The 6,297-nt window shown below is 37.9% G+C and overlaps 1 pseudogene; it reads left to right on the forward strand.

Moving 5' to 3' along the window:
• Positions 1–2,184: 2,184 nt before the first annotated feature.
• On the forward strand, positions 2,185–2,284 carry LOC113276693 (annotated as a pseudogene).
• The last annotated feature ends 4,013 nt before the right edge of the window (positions 2,285–6,297 follow it).

The following is a 6,297-nucleotide window of genomic DNA, read 5'->3' on the forward strand; positions in this document are numbered from 1 at the left end:
ACTGGGTTTTTCTGTTGTGCCCATTTGGGCTTCATATGAGTGTCTTGACAAATTGACTCATTCGAACAACAAGTCTTTAGAATTTCCTCCTGGACAATATCAGGAGGATCCGGTTGCGGAGTCGGAAGTGACTCAAGTAATACCTCAGGTATACTAGGCTCGAATCCCAAGTTAGGGACTTCTAATGGAGATAATTGACCATTACTACCCCCAAACTTAGGGTAGTCAGTATTCTCGGACAAACCTCTAACTATTGCTTGAATTTCTGTATCCTCAGAGTCTTTAAAATACTCAAGAGATTCTTCTAGTTCATTACCCCCAAACTTAGGGTCAACACTACTCTCCGTAAGGCCTAGCACTATGGATTGAATCTCAGGGTCCGTAGAGTCTTTAAAGTACTCAATAGCTTCTTCTAGTTCAAAACTTTGGTCACCTAACTGACTTAAGAGAATTTCCTCATCAAGTTCATCTAAGGAATCACCAAATAAAGTGTCGTCCCAATTATCCTGAGTTAGATCCTGAACTAAAGTGCTAATCATATTCACTTCTTCTAAATCATTGGAAGGTTGTCTATTAACATTAAATACATTTAGTTCAATGGTCATATTACCAAAGGATATGTTCATAAGTCCGGTCCTACAGTTGATGACAGCGTTAGCTGTGGCTAAAAATGGGCGACCTAAAATCACCGGTATTTGAGCATTAGGATCCTGAACAGGTTGAGTATCTAGAACAACGAAATCCACTGGATAAATAAATTTATCAACCTCAATCAGAACATCCTCTATGACACCACGAGGAATTTTGACAGACCTATCAGCTAACTGCAGTGTTATCTGAATAGGTTTCATTTCACCAAGTCCTAGCTGCAAGTACACATGGTATGGTAGTAAGTTCACACTGGCTCCTAAGTCAAGTAAAGCTTTTTCTACCCGGTGTTTACCTATTGTACAAGCAATAGTTGGGGAACCTGGGTCTTTGTAATTTGGAGTGGTAGTGTTCTGAATGATTGAACTTACATGACTAGCTAAAAATGCTTTCTTATGGACGCTAAGTTTTCGCTTTCGCGTACACATATCCTTAAGGAACTTGGCATAAGCAGGAATTTTACTAATTGCATCTAATAAAGGAAGGTTTATGGTAACTTTCTTAAAAACCTCCAATATGTCATTAAAGTTCGATTCCTTCTTTGTTGATGCTAATAGCTGGGGAAATGGGGCTCTAGGCACAGAATCAGACCTCTCAGGAACCGAATTGGCATCATCGAAAATTTTATCAATCCCCTCAGTTAGTGGTCCTGAGGGATGAGATCCTGAGGGGTGAACTACAGTATGTTCACTATCGGGAATGATTACCTGATTGTCTACTACTCTACCACTCCTAAGGGTTCTAATAGCATTCAATTGATTCAATGGTTTTGCACCTACTTCATGAACTCCTCTAGGGTTGGGGGTAGTCTGACTAGGGAGCCTTCCGTTATCTCTCTCACTTAAGGTCTTAGCTATTTGTCCGACTTGAAGTTCTAGCTTAGCAAGGCTCAGAGCATTAGTTTGAAAGTTCTGCTTGGTTTCCTGTTGAAAACTAATTTGGCTCTGTGCTAACATATCCTGAGTTTTTGCTAACATCTTAATAAATTCCTCTAAGCTAGTCGTTTTGTTTTCTGGGCCTGATGAATTCTTAGTGTAACCAAAACCTGGGGGAGCATTAGAATTACTAAACTGACCTTGACTCTGGCCCTTAGACCATGAAAGGTTCGGATGGTTTCTCCAACCAGGATTATAGGTTTCTGAATATGGGTCAAACTTCGGACGGTTATCATACCTAGTGTTATTATAGAGAGCATTGGCTTGCTCTTCATTATTCTGGCCTTCCCAAAAAGGCTCCAATCTACCACTAGTGTGACCCACTTCTAAAGCTTCTAACCTTTTCGCTATAGCAGCAATTTTGGCATCTGATTCAAAGCTTCCTTCTACCCTATTAATGTTTTCTCTGCCTAGAAGAATTGTTTTCTGGGGTACCCTATTGCTTTCCCATTGTTGGGTCTTTTCGGCGATTTCATGCAAATATGTCATCGCATCATCAACTGTTTGGTTTTCAAACCCACCTGTACACATGGACTCTACTGTAGTTGTGGTGGGATAATCTAAACCCTCATAAAGGATCTGAACTAACCTAACCTTTTCTAAACCATGATGAGGACATTGGGCTAATAAATCATTGAACCTTTCCAAATACCTATACAAAGATTCTCCCTCTTGTTGTGTAAACATGAAGATTTGCGTCCTAATAAACGAGGTTTTGTGCCTAGGGAAAAACTTGTTCAAAAAGGCATATGTAAGTTGTTCATAGGTTTCAATTGATTCGGAAGCCAAACTATACAGCCACGACTTGGCTTTATCTTTTAAGGAAAAGGGGAATAACCGGAGTTTTAAAGCATCATCATCAAGGTTTCTAATTTTCAGGGTACTAAAAATTTCCTCAAAGTCCCTAACATGGAAATAGGGGTTTTCATTTTCTTTTCCTAAAAAGATTGGGAGCAACTGTAAGGTTCCAGGCTTAAGTTCATAATTTGCTTCAGTTTCAGGTATCCTGATACACGAGGGACGAGTAGTCCTAGTAGGATTCAACAAAGCTTTCAAAGTTGACATTTCTGGCGCTATTGGACTATCAGGGATTCTTTCCTCAAACGGACGTTCAAAAACGGAATCTTCGCGAATCGGACTTTCTAAATTGAGGTAATCAAGACGCTTAGAACTACTAGGTTTCTCTTTAACAAATCTACCTAGGGCGTCTCTTTTATGTTTAGGCATGCAACATAATAAGGTAGGGAATTCTATGCAAACACAAAACAAGGCTGACTCAACCAAATCAAACCTAAATTTCTAGCAAACAAAAAGCATGATGACTCCATTTAGATTGTTTCTAGACCAGCTTATATTCTTTCGAAAAGGAACTCGGTACAATCTGAGCAAACCCCTCTGGAATCAATCCGAGTCAAAGTAAGTTGAATCGAGGCGAGGGAAGCTTAGTGGAGCTTTGATACCCAAGGCCTCACCGGTTACAAGGTGGCGCAATCACGCATTCAACTCACAGAAACCTTCAAGAACTTCGAAGTATGCTCAAAAGAGTAACCAATATTCTTCGAACGACTTTCATATTAAGATCGTTACCCTATAGGTCTCATTCTAGTCAAAATTTTAGGCTTAGGTTCGCGTTTGGTTTCGTTTTCCTAAGGCGGGCAAGAAGAGAACGGTGATGAAATCCGAACCCTTATCTTGTATGGCTAGTCCTTGCCCTTTACTAGGAAATTAAAGCAGCCGTTTTCAAGTCCTCAGCATATATGAAAACGAAGGAATACAGTAAACCCGCTGACAGGGAATTCACGGGTGTTTCGAAAAACTTACCTCCCGTACTAGACGGGCGAAGAACCGCTGAAGTCGACTCGGGCCACGACTCCTATGTCATGTTCGAACCCGAGGGGCCGAGGCGATATCGTAATCACCGTCCTTCTCTGCACACAGTTTATATTTAAACCAACCCTTCCTTAGGGTTTTAAAAAAAATAATAATGTCCAAAGTCCAATGTCCAAGTGTCCAAAAAAGAAAAGAAAAATTACAAAAATAACAAACCTTAATACAGTTCTCTCTCTTTTTTTTTATAAAGAAACATAAACAAACCCTAAAAAAAATAATAATAATTAAAAAAAATATCTAAAAAGAAATTGTCTTCTTCTCCGTTCTTTTCGCTTTAAGCTTTCGCTCCAAGTCTTTATGCTTTAAGTTCCAGTCTTTACGAAATCACCAAACTCCTTGGCTCAATTCGTTTTATGATCCAAAACCTGTAGACAAAAGATAAATACCCAAAAACGTAAAAAAGAACAAAAATAATAAAAACCTAAAAAATAAAATAAAAGAAAAAAAATAAAAGAAAACGAAGTCTAAAAACCCTAAAAGCAAACCCGCGTCGGCGGCGCCAAAAATTGATGTAATTGTAGATAGTGGTAAAAGTGGTTCGATTCTCAGACTTGCGAAGGATAAAATATAGACTTAAATTCTAAAACAAAAATAGAAAACTCAAACAAATATGATGTTGTTATCAATATTAAAAGAACACTGAGGCTAAGATTCCACTATTTTCCAAGTTCAAAGTGATTTAAATCCAATATTTATATTTATTCAAGTTTTTCGTTTAATTTGATTCTAAGATGTTGCAACAAGTAGATTTTAAAATAACAAGTGTAAATCAAAATCATGGGATATCAAAAACCTAAATCCAAGCATATACCATCAATGGAAATCACAATTGTTGAATAAAAATCATTAAAGCAATTCTCAAACAAGGCAAATAATCATATAAATAATTGTAATAAATAAGATAAATAGAAAATACCACTCTTTATTGGAAAAATAGATTCCTCTATCGCCTCAGCAATGGGGTTTAGCACCTCATATCAAAAACAGGTTTAAAATATTTTTCCATTGCTCAAAAGGTGTTTTCAAAGGTGAAGAGACTCAAAGGGAGTAAAACAGTTCAATCGCAACGTTTATATGTGTTGCAGATCGACTGTTACAAGAGAAACAGAAGGAATAAGACTGCTACAGGAACGATTGAAGTGAAGTGTTGTAGAACAACGACAGTGTTCTGCGACAATTGGGCGTGGGTTGATGTTCTTCGTGTTCTTCAGCAGCACCAGCAGAATAACTTTCCTGCAACTCGTGATTTTTGTCTCCTCTGGTTCTCTAAACTACCCAAACTGTTCGTCTTCTTTTCTGGAACTCTCCTCAACTATTTATACACCACAGATGAGAAAATAACTCGATTAAATCCCTTTTCCTTCCCCTCAAGTCTCGGCCTTTTTTTATTTCCTTGTTGACGCGTCTCTTAGTTGTTGTTTTTTTTTCTTTACGCGGCTTCAGAATTTCAAAAACTCTCCCTGACTCGATAGATATGAATCCAGCAAAATATCTTCTCATATTCCCCACGTAGTTGCCATATTTGAATATCCAGGGAACCCGTAAACCTACCAACTTCCTGTTTTATCGAGTCCTCATTATCCATCCCAAATAAGTCGAATTAAAACACCATACCAGGCTGTTTAGTCAATTAGAGTCCATCTGTACTAGATCCGGTGATTGAATCTCATTCAGTCACGTCCAATTTCGAATCCAAACTCTGCCAGTCGCATGAAAACCTTTTCCCGCCAATTTCTTTATTTTGAAACGTAGAAGATGATTGCCCCTTATCCTGCTGATGGGTGTGAATAGCAAGTGGCCACACCTTAGTAATTTAGGTGCCCCTTATCCAAACTGAGAGTCCGAATAGTAATTTTCTCCCACGGGCGCAAACACCATTTTTCGAGGCAATTTCGCCGCAAAAGCTTATTTCTCCAAAAACACCTACAAAGACACAAAAAGCCATAATAAATACAACATCGAGCACTAACAATATATGCAATTGAGATTATATTAGACACAAAAATGTGTCTATCAATGACCTCTGAAAGAACAATAAGAGCACGTCAACATGGAAGATGTTCCAGACGCCCGAGATGTGTAAGCAGCTAGACACATAGTGAAACCTGAAAAATCAGAAAGAAAGTTTCCAGCATAAACAGATAGATCCATTTTTTCTTCCAGATCGGTTGAGATTTCTTCTGAAAGAATATCAAGATTGATGTATATATTGCTACAATTATCAAAATAAATATTTTCACAAAGAAGTGCAACACTTGAGTTTTCTTATTCATTAGAATCATAGTTGTCAGATATTTCTTCAAGAGTTGCAGCTAGACCTTTGTTCCCAGTGTATTTCTTACGATTTGGACACTCATTTGCAAAATGACCAAAACCTTTACACTTAGAGAACCGTGGCATATCCTCGTCATCAGTTTCATAAGTATCCATGTTTTTAGGAGGAACATGATTATGAGGCTTAACTGATTACCTACGTTTATCTCTGGAGAACAGTTTACTTCTATTCAAAAGAAGATCCTTAAAATGTCTTGTGATCAAGGAGACTGACTTATCAAGATCTTCATCTGATGAATCAGCCTCAGAAAAATCATCTTCAGAGATGTAAACACTTTTACTTTTGTCAAGTATTTTAGTGTTTTTTGTGCTTTGAAAGCAACATCCTTTCTGGATTTGGATGTATGCTCATGATCAAAGATCTTTAACTTCCCAACCAGATTATTTCTGGAAAGAGTTGCAAGGTTATTTCTTTCAACGATGGCATGCTTCTTAGAATCGTATCTGGATACCAACGATCTGAGAATATTCATCACAATGTCCTTTTAAG

The sequence above is a fragment of the Papaver somniferum genome, chromosome 4 (genome assembly GCF_003573695.1).
Source record: "Papaver somniferum cultivar HN1 chromosome 4, ASM357369v1, whole genome shotgun sequence".
In the NCBI taxonomy this organism is placed as follows: Eukaryota; Viridiplantae; Streptophyta; class Magnoliopsida; order Ranunculales; family Papaveraceae; genus Papaver; species Papaver somniferum.